The sequence below is a fragment of the Schistocerca serialis genome, chromosome 4 (genome assembly GCF_023864345.2).
Source record: "Schistocerca serialis cubense isolate TAMUIC-IGC-003099 chromosome 4, iqSchSeri2.2, whole genome shotgun sequence".
Taxonomy (NCBI): Eukaryota; Metazoa; Arthropoda; class Insecta; order Orthoptera; family Acrididae; genus Schistocerca; species Schistocerca serialis.
In genome coordinates, this window is record NC_064641.1 from 266,942,302 (window position 1) to 266,952,206 (window position 9,905).

At 40.0% G+C, this 9,905-nt stretch overlaps 2 non-coding genes across 2 annotated transcripts; one reads left to right on the forward strand and one right to left on the reverse strand.

The window, feature by feature from the left end:
• Positions 1-4,586: 4,586 nt before the first annotated feature.
• On the reverse strand, positions 4,587-4,660 carry Trnat-agu (transfer RNA threonine (anticodon AGU)). Its single transcript has one exon. It is a non-coding gene; the product is annotated as a tRNA-Thr (tRNA).
• Positions 4,661-4,842: 182 nt separating this feature from the next.
• On the forward strand, positions 4,843-4,916 carry Trnaa-ugc (transfer RNA alanine (anticodon UGC)). Its single transcript has one exon. It is a non-coding gene; the product is annotated as a tRNA-Ala (tRNA).
• The last annotated feature ends 4,989 nt before the right edge of the window (positions 4,917-9,905 follow it).

Below are 9,905 nucleotides of genomic sequence, written 5' to 3' on the forward strand. Positions count from 1 at the left end.
TAAGGAATGCATCAATCAAGTGATTTACTTACAGTAAGTATAATGCATACATTTTAACTTGGTTGATTTGGAAATATCTTTTGTAACTAGTGTATACCGTCACTGTGGACAGTTAGCTTTGTTATCTAAGAAGAAGCTGTTGGTAGCACTTGCGATGCACCACGAATTCCTTCGTCATTCATTCTAACACACACACACACACACACACACACACACACACATAAACAAAAAAACAAGATAAATATCATTCACCTTTCATTATTTTAAAAATAAAGATGTTCCAAGAAAAGTCTTTCATTCTACAGTCTATTTCGGTGCTGAAGCTGGTAATAATGTGGGGGAGGGAGGGCAACAGACAGCACAACTGGAGGGCGGGGGGAGGAGGGGAGGGCAATCAGCGATATTTGTCTTTCATATGTGTTAAACTCACTTTTCGCCTCTTTGTCAAAAAGCTACCGCGGATGAACATTGAATCATTCCACCTCTCAACAAATATATTTCTAAAATGGCTCTGAGCACTATGGGACTTAACTGCTGTGGTCATCAGTCCCCTAGAACTTAGAACTACTTAAACCTAACTAACCTAAGGACATCACACACATCCATGCCCGAGGCAGGATTCGAACCTGCGACCGTAGCAGTCCCGCGGTTCTGGACTGCGCGCCCAGAACCACTAGACCACCGCGGCCGGCAAATATATTTCTAATCACTTTTGTGAATATATGTCTACAGTAATATTTTTTGGAAAATTCTGCCCTAGAATGATATCTAACGATGTTGCATTTGACTTATATCGAAATAAAATAGTTACGTGCTGAATTAGTGACGACAAATTAATAAGTCTTTAGATAGAAAGCAATTGTGGTCACTGACTTGACATGCATCAGCTAAAGTAGCAAAGCCTCTCTCCAGCACGTTTGCCAACACTTGCCTAACCAGCATGACAATCTCGGAACAGCATCGCTCTAAAAACTCATCGCATGACTCAGGAGTTAACCCGGAATAGATCTGCAACAAAGTTTGCTCCGGGAAAGAAGGGCAGTAATTATCTGGTTTCAGTTGCAGAAGGAGATGTGGAAATCTCTAAGGAGAAAGGAACCAAGCAACTATCTAATGCTGCATCTGAAGCTCTCTCGAGCTGAGTATAAGAACTGTCACGATACTTAATCACTGACAAATACAGCATTGTATAATACGCGAAAATAGTACTCATTTTTCCATAAGATATACTATTACATCTTCCTTCTTCTTAGTAATTACCTCTAATGCTTGGTCGTGCTTGAATTGTTCCAGAAAGCATGTCCCATTAGAGTGAAGCATATTTTTTCTGTTTTGTTTTCTCTGTCCTTTTTATTCGCCAGAAGCACTAATTTAATGTGTTCTGTGTATTATCTATAAAGTTAAACAATTTGTTTTCTTAGAGTCTGTCCAATGTTCCTCAGCAAGACAGGACCACATACCTTTGGCTACGTAAAGTTGTTCAAAAATTGTGTGACATATAGAAGTTAAGATGAGAATGTGTTAACAGTTGGGGTACTTGAAGTATCTCCATAGTTGCTGACATAATAAAAAAATATTTGCAGACCATACCCACCGAAAAGAATGGCGAAGAGTCTTGGAGGAAAATCTGAATACTTAAAGACACTGAACCACAGAATGATCGTCGCACGCATGCATCACTGCTTGTATATGGCGTTTCTAATAGGTCACGTCATTCTTAACGGAAATAATTAAAAAGATGTTCTACATGACTCAACAAAATACAAACAGGTTAGATTTCTCTGTCTGGAGACTAACCATAAGCGAAGTGCTGCTGTGTTCAGATGTATACCAAACATAGCTTCTCTTGTGCATAAATGGTGTGGCATTAAATACATGGAAGCAACACTTTTCCGAATAAGGCAAATCCCAAAAGATATCCAGCAGAACGAGAAACTGAAATTATATGTTAAAAGAATTATTAACTGGTTTATTGTAAATGGCATTCCTCTTAGTTAAAAATATACAAAATATATTCACTTTTACTCATAAAACGATACTGTACTTCATATACTACATAAATAAGAGCTAATAACTGTTGCAGAATCTCACAATACGTTGTTGCATGTAAACTGAAGATTAAATACCAACACATTACTTGTTCAGCCAGTATTTCAGTTACAGTCATTACAACCTCAGAGATAAATACGTCAGTGAACTAACATGCTTTCCTCAAATTTCAGTAAATAACGTGCACTTCAATTTCGTTCTTGGGTACCTCATCTCCAGACTGTAAATTTTCCTCCAGGGAAAGATGAAGTAAAGTTCATTACCAGTAACTGTATGTGCTCGAACTCATTCGCAAAATGTATTACTTCTCAGTGGATAAATTTAAGATTCTTGAAGAATAACCATCTTCAAGGTAGCTTTTGATGGAGCAGTGTTCCCTGCCTGTAGTATCTCATAAATTCGTAATGAATGTTACATTGTAGATCAGAAGAGCGAATGATGTCCAGGATTACGAAACGAGAAAAAATTGATAGGATAGTAGTAAAGCTAAGAGTGCAATAACAGTGGAAAGATTTCCTGGGTAACTATTATACAGGAAGTAGTAGTTTGCGTTGTGGAAAAGAATTACTCAGTTACCTCCGCGTTTCAAATGTGTTTGAGTGTTATTCTTGTACATGGTCAGCATACAGTCATAGTTAAATATGAACTAAATTAAATAACTTATAAACTCATTTTTGCCATGTCATTACGCTACATTACAATAATTAACATAAAGATAATTAAACCAAACTAGTTTACCCTACCCAACCCGATAGCTGAGTGGTCAGAGTGCTGGTCTGTTACGCCAACGGGCCCGGGTTCGATTCCTGGCTAGGTCGTAGATTTTCTCCGCTCAGGGTCTGGGTGTTGTGTTGTCCTCATTATCATTTCATCATCATCAGTGGAAGGCAAGGGGAAACCACCACTGGAATCACTTCTCCAGACGCTCATGGGGTGCCGTAAGGAAGAACACAAAGTTTAGTTTACCCTCACGTGAAAAGTAAACACACTTTTACTCTCATTCACCTCCCTTTGCGAGATAGTCTAAATTTTAACAGAGAATAATTTCATTTACAGCACTATTATTTTAGTCGTATCTTTTAGTCGTACCCAAACTTCTAAATCGTCATGTCAGACAATATAGTCTATCTTAAATCTTACAGTTAGTTTTCTATACGAAACAATAAAATCTGTCCACTATCAGTCAGTGAAAACAGTTGGTATTTTGGTACGTACTTGTAATAGATTGGTGCGCAAAACTTAACGATTTAAGCGACTTCAGCATGATGAGATACTGACAAATAAGGTCGATGAAGCTTGGACCATACACGGGAAGAACTGCTGCAGCATAGTACTGAAAGAGAAATACGCATTGAGAAGCACAGAAATGACACTTTCATTCAAAGACAATAATTACAATGAAGTTGCCGAAATTTGCAGTGGTACGCTGGGCATTACAAAAGGCTGGACGTGACACTTAAAAGAGTATGAGATCACCAGGAACAGCAATGCGTGCTGTGCAACACGGACCCATGGTGCGGTGGACAACTGATAGATGGTCGTTGGTGCATATTGAAGTGCTACAATACGTTTCCCCACCGCATCCCACACGCGCTCCACGGGATTTAGGGCAAGGGGGCGTATTGTTCTGTCCATTCGCAGAATATGCTCTCATCCCAAGAGTCCTCCACCTGCGCTGTTCGATGCTGTCGCGTATTGTCGTCCATAAAAATGACCCAAAGCCGAATGCACCCCTGAAAAGATGCACTTGTGGAAGCACTACAGTGTCACAATGATGTCGAGTGGTGAGTGTACTGTGTTCAAAGATTTGGAGGTTAGTAAATGTTATACAAATAAATAATAATAATGATTATAAAACATCCAACGTTCCATGTAACACCTTCACACTATCACCAGTGTGTGCGTGTGTGTGTGTGTGTGTGTGTGTGTGTGTGTGTGTGTGTGTGTGTGTGTTTGTAGTGAGTGAAGTGTTATGAAACAAAGTGTATATAGTGTGTGCAGTGACTGAGAGTGAAATACGAGTGAACAATGTTGCATTACATTATTTAATAATTTATTTGTAAAAAAAGTATACCAGGAGTAAATTTAATGATTGTCTCTGACTAGAAGTGTGTAAATGTATGTGTATACGAATTAGCATATTTTAAATTAGTCTAAACTTGTAAATAGTTTGACATGTCCTGTGTCCTTGTAAAAAGAGATCTACGGATGAATAAAGCTACTATTACTACTATGTCCTTGCAACATTATGACTCCGCGCACCATAACAACTGAACCACCAAAACTACCACATTCAATAATGTTCCCAGGTGCATTATGTGTTCCAGTCTCTCAAAAATGAGGGTACGTCCAGAATCACTACTCAGACTGAATCAGATCTCATCCGAGATGAGCACGCAACCCAACTCCTCTTTGGTCCATAGTGAACGGTAACGCCTTTGTGCCGGTGTCAAAAAAACATAGTTGATGACTAACTGAAACCCTCAGCTGCCGACGGGTGTTGTTGATATACCTCGATGTGGACAGCTGAAAATGTGTGCCCCGACCGGGACTCGAACCCGGGATCCCCTGCTTACTTGGCAGACGCTCTATCCATCTGAGCCACCGAGGACACAGACGCATAGTGCGACTGCAGGGACTTTTCCCTTGCACGCTTCCCGTGAGACACTCGTTCCCAACTATCCACAATTCTACAAATGTAATGTACCTTTTAGAATTGTGGATAGTTGGGAATGAGTGTCTCACGGGAAGCGTGCAAGGGATAAGTCCCTGCAGTCACACTATGCATCTGTGTCCTCGGTGGCTCAAATGGATAGAGCGTCTGCCATGCAAGCAGGAGATCCCGGGTTCGAGTCCCGGTCGAGGTACACATTTTCAGCTGCCCACATCGAGGTATATCAACAACACCCTTCGGCAGCTCAGGGTTTCAGTTAGTCATCATTTATTCCAGTGAAAAGCTGCACGGTCAACAACAGTAATCTGTTTTTTCGAGAACAGTTACTGTCTTCATATATATAAAAAAACATAGCGTAATAGTCGTCGGGCAAAAAAGACCACCCTCACGCAGTTACTGTGCCACTGTGTGTCGTGAGGCTGCTTGCCTTACCGTCCTGTGAAATGTGGTTGCAATTGCACCCGCTTTTCCACGTGTGTCCCTGCTTGTCTCTTCCACAATGTAGCTGTTACATACTGCTGATGTAACGGATCAACCACGTCCTCTGCTTCGGCAGCAGTGGTTCGGACAGAATCCCATGCACCTGATACAGTGCATTGAGCAATATCAAACTCCTGAGCTAAAGTCATCACACTTTGTCCTTCTTCTAGTTTCCTGATCATTCTTCCCCTTGTGAAGTCAAAATGGTTCAAATGGCTCTCAGCACCATGGGACTTAACTTCTGAGGTCATCAGTCCCCTAGAACTTAGAACTACTTAAACCCAACCAACCTAAGGTCATCATACACATCCATGCCCGAGGCAGGATGCCAACCTGCCACCGTAGTGGTCGCGCGGCTCCAGACTGTAGCGCCTAGAACCGCTCGGCCACTCCGGCCGGCGTATGAAGTCATTTACGGGCCACTTTTGAACGAACAACACCACCACAGTGCACCGTAACTGCTCGCTGGTTGACACACACTGCCATTACCTGTTTCTTCAACTGCTTCGTGACGCAGTGCCAGCTCTATTTTACACTATGGTCAAGCTCACCGCACGTCATGTGACGCCCATCTTTCTGAGCACGACTGGGAGACGTCTGGCTACGTTCTCCCTCCCTTTCCTCATTTCCATGGAGTAGTACATATGTTACTTTATCTAGCACGTTCGTAAGTTTTCCAGAACAGTGTATTTCGCACAGAAAACATGTGTTAGATACACTGAATTGTCTCAAACACCAAATTGATGTTAACCAAACTAAGTATGCCCGTTTCAGTGCACGAAAAAATGGTGTTTGTTTCACAAACCGCACTGGAGACTTTCACTCGTGTTACTAGCAGTGAGACAGGGATCTAAGAGTCACTGTGGTTTATTTCGTGCACGGGCACATGGGATCAAGAAGTAAGATCTTGAGAACTGGAACACCTGCCTGAGGTAACGTTCTTTGTTGTTGTCACATGCAGGCTGCCTCTACATCAAGAAAGATTTTAAAATGTAAATAATTTTCGTGGGTTTGGAGCAGAACTCGGCTAGCAACGTTTTGTAAGGGATTAAACAGGATTCTCACTCAAACGGATTTTTTATTTGTGATACAGCCTTGTCGAATGGTGCTTTGAAATTTTAAGAAGGTGATGAGAATCTACAATCAAATCAGCCAGTAGATGTATTCTCTTCAATAATTACATTAAAAAATCATCAAAAATAGCATACTATTCAGAATGTGGCACAATCAATTGCTCAGTGGTGGTGGAAACATATTCATCTCTTGGTCTCCCTCTACGATTTTTACCCTCCACGCTGCCCTCCAGTACTAAATTTGTGAAGTCCGCAGCTCGTGGTCGTGCGGTAGCGTTCTCGCTTCCCACGCCCGGGTTCCCGGGTTCGATTCCCGGCGGGGTACGGGATTTTCTCTGCCTCGTGATGAGTGGGTGTTGTGTGATGTCCTTAGGTTAGTTAGGTTTAAGTAGTTCTAAGTTCTAGGGGACTGATGACCATAGATGTTAAGTCCCATAGTGCTCAGAGCCATTTGAACCATTTGAACTAAATTTGTGATCCCTTGATGCCTCATAACATGTCCTACCAACCGATCCCTTCTTCTAGTCAAGTTGTACCACAAATTTCTCTCCTCCCCAATTCTATTCAATACCTCCTCATTAGTTATGTGATCTACCCATCTAATCTTCAGCATTCTTCTGTAGCACCACATTTCGAAAGCTCCTATTCTCTTCTGGTCCAAACTATTTATCGTCCATGTTTCACTTCCATACATGGCTACACTCCACACAAATACTTTCAGAAACGACTTCCTGATACTTAAATCAATACTCGATGTTAACAAATTTCTCTACTTCAGAAACGCTTTCCTTGTCATTGCCAGTCTACATTTTATATCCTCTCTACTTCGGCCATCATCAGTTACTTTGCTCCCCAAATAGCAAAACTCCTTTACTACTTCAAGTGTCTCATTTCCTAATCTAATTCCCTCAGCATCACCCGACATAATTCGACTACATTCCATTATTCTCGTTTTGCTTTTGTTGATGTTCATCTTATACCCTCCTTTCAAGGTACTGTCCATTCCGTTCAACTGCTCCTCCAAGTCCTTTGCTGTCTCTGACAGAATTACAATGTCATCGGCGAACCTCAAAGTTTTTATTACTTCTGCATGGATTTTAATACCTACTCCGAACTTTTCTTTTTTTCCTTTACCGCTTGGTGGTGAGAAATTTAATTCCAAGATATCTTAAGATCATACCACCAGTAGCAATGTATAGTAACCCGCCACTACTGTGGATATTAAGAGATGAAGCAGAGGTTCAGTTAGACAAGAAGGCAGGTGAAATTGACTGTGGCCCTTTCCAAGAATAATTAGGTTAAGAAAATCAGTGAAAATGCGAAACACCACTAAATCAGTATAAGTGGACTGGGAAAAGAAAACTCACGAAAATAAATCCAGTGTCTGAACCAATGGAGCACTTCGCTCAATAGCTGCACAAAGAAATAACGGCGATGATGATGGTGATGTATCATTAAGATTGGTCAGTAGCAACGTCCTTAGCATCCATGCTGGATATCTACATTCGTGATTTGAAAGTTGTCTATTTCCAAGAGAGAAATTTCTGTGACGGTTCCTCTGAAATAGGTTTTCTACAGAATGTCGACACAAATATGCAATTAGTCATTGATACAATCACTTAATCAACTACCTTGTCGTCTGCTAAAATCTACCAATCGTTCGGAACACATCCTTGTGATACATTTAGTTATGACAATTAAAATATTCAGCACAATGTTTCCACTGTGGGTAGTTAATTAATGTGTTCACTTACCATAGCCTCTACATAGCTAAAGAAGACTTGTCGCCCGAGAGTTTTTTGAGACTTTTGAAACACTTGGAGAAGCCTCACCAGTTGTCCAGTCCAGTACAGTCCCCTTACAAGAAAGAGAATTTAATTTAATTAAAATCATGTTCAAAATCGTAGATTAATAATGCTTAAGTAATCACTAGTTCAACGATAGTAGTCCCAGGCCTATAAACCTATTAATCAAGAACTCAATAAAATTGATTACTTAGTTTATGAAGTGAAAACGGTTCACGACTAACTGAAACGACTGGTTTACTTGAGTAGACAAACATCGAACTATGGAGCCGGAGTAATTTTAATGTTTAATGTATAACTCTTGCGTGCTGTGACACAAACCAATGTTACCCTTGGGGAGGATTTTTAATTTTGACCGTGCGTGTGTCTAATGGATGAAGGTATTGGACAGTAATTTTGAATATATTGTAATTAATAGAAAAACTAAACAGGCTTTAACTTTCCGGTTCCATGAAAGTAGACAACTTCATACGAATGAAACAATAAGTAGTCGCCAGCCCAATTAGGCACATTAATTTGAAATATTATGTTCAAGAAAACTGAATATTAGTTATTTTAGTGGCTTTTATGAAGACTCCATTTGAATAGCACACTGGATACACACGATTACAGGGTAATCTAAGTTGTGGGTAGCAGTAGTTATCATTAATACACAAACCAGTAATAATAGAAAGCAAATTGTATCCAACTTACAATAATAACAATTACAATCACTATTATTAAGTGACTCAGTATTCAAATGTTACTTCAGCAAGTACCAGACTAAAGCTGGACATAGAGAAGCTTCTGAATTAACTGACATATAAATACCACAAATAAAATTAAATATTTCCAAAATTACACTTTTTATACTCCCATCTATAGAAATACATCAGATTTCTTTAGTAATTAAAATATTCCAATTATCTTTCTAATATGAGAAAAATATGTTAGGAACCCATAAACTGATACTGTATCCCTAGTCAAACTGTATGAATATTTCAGTAGTAAGATTCAGTTCTACTAAATTTAATTCCTAGCCTCACTTGGAATAGTTTATGTTTTTATTTTTTCAAAGCAAATTATTCAATGTTGGGGTTGATTAACTTCAAAATAATCGTTCATGATAGTAATCAAGGCTAAATTATGTTTCAAATAAGTTTAACTTATGTGCCTTTTTCATCACCTGTGAAGCAGGACAGCAACATTTACACAGTTTCGCACTGAATTATTGCCCATTTGATACACAGAAATAAATTACTAACTTGTTTGAAACAGGATACTCGGTTTTCTGGACACTTAGGAGGGGATACTGCATAGGTTCATGATAAGGATAAAAGGTATGGTTCCAAAGACAGGTTTATAGCACTTGGATTATTATTGAAAACACTCACATAAATTAACTGGCCCATGCTCTGATACATATCTGTATGCATGAAGATGATGGAGCTGTGGCGAAGTAGTGGTGGCAAGCCACGTGGCGTCTAACTGTACTCACGGCTCTTGATGTTTAAATGCTCTTTACAATTTCTTCCTGGCGACGGATGTTTAGCGTGTTATTTCCGAAACTACCATGCAACAGCCAAACTCACATCCGAGGCAAAATTTCTTGCAAAATGGATTTCAAATGCCTCCCTTGGTTCTCTTGATGTGTACCGAGCAACGGCTAGCCATTGACTACGTACCGTTCCCACCAAGGAGCCGCCCAGTTAGACCGCCAAAACCACCTTTTACATCGCTCCAAGTCACTTCCATTGCTCTGGGAGTTCCCTACATCCTTTACGTTATACAGTACAAGTGTCGTTAGCATGAACCAGATTCCAATATACAATCTTTTCTTTGTAA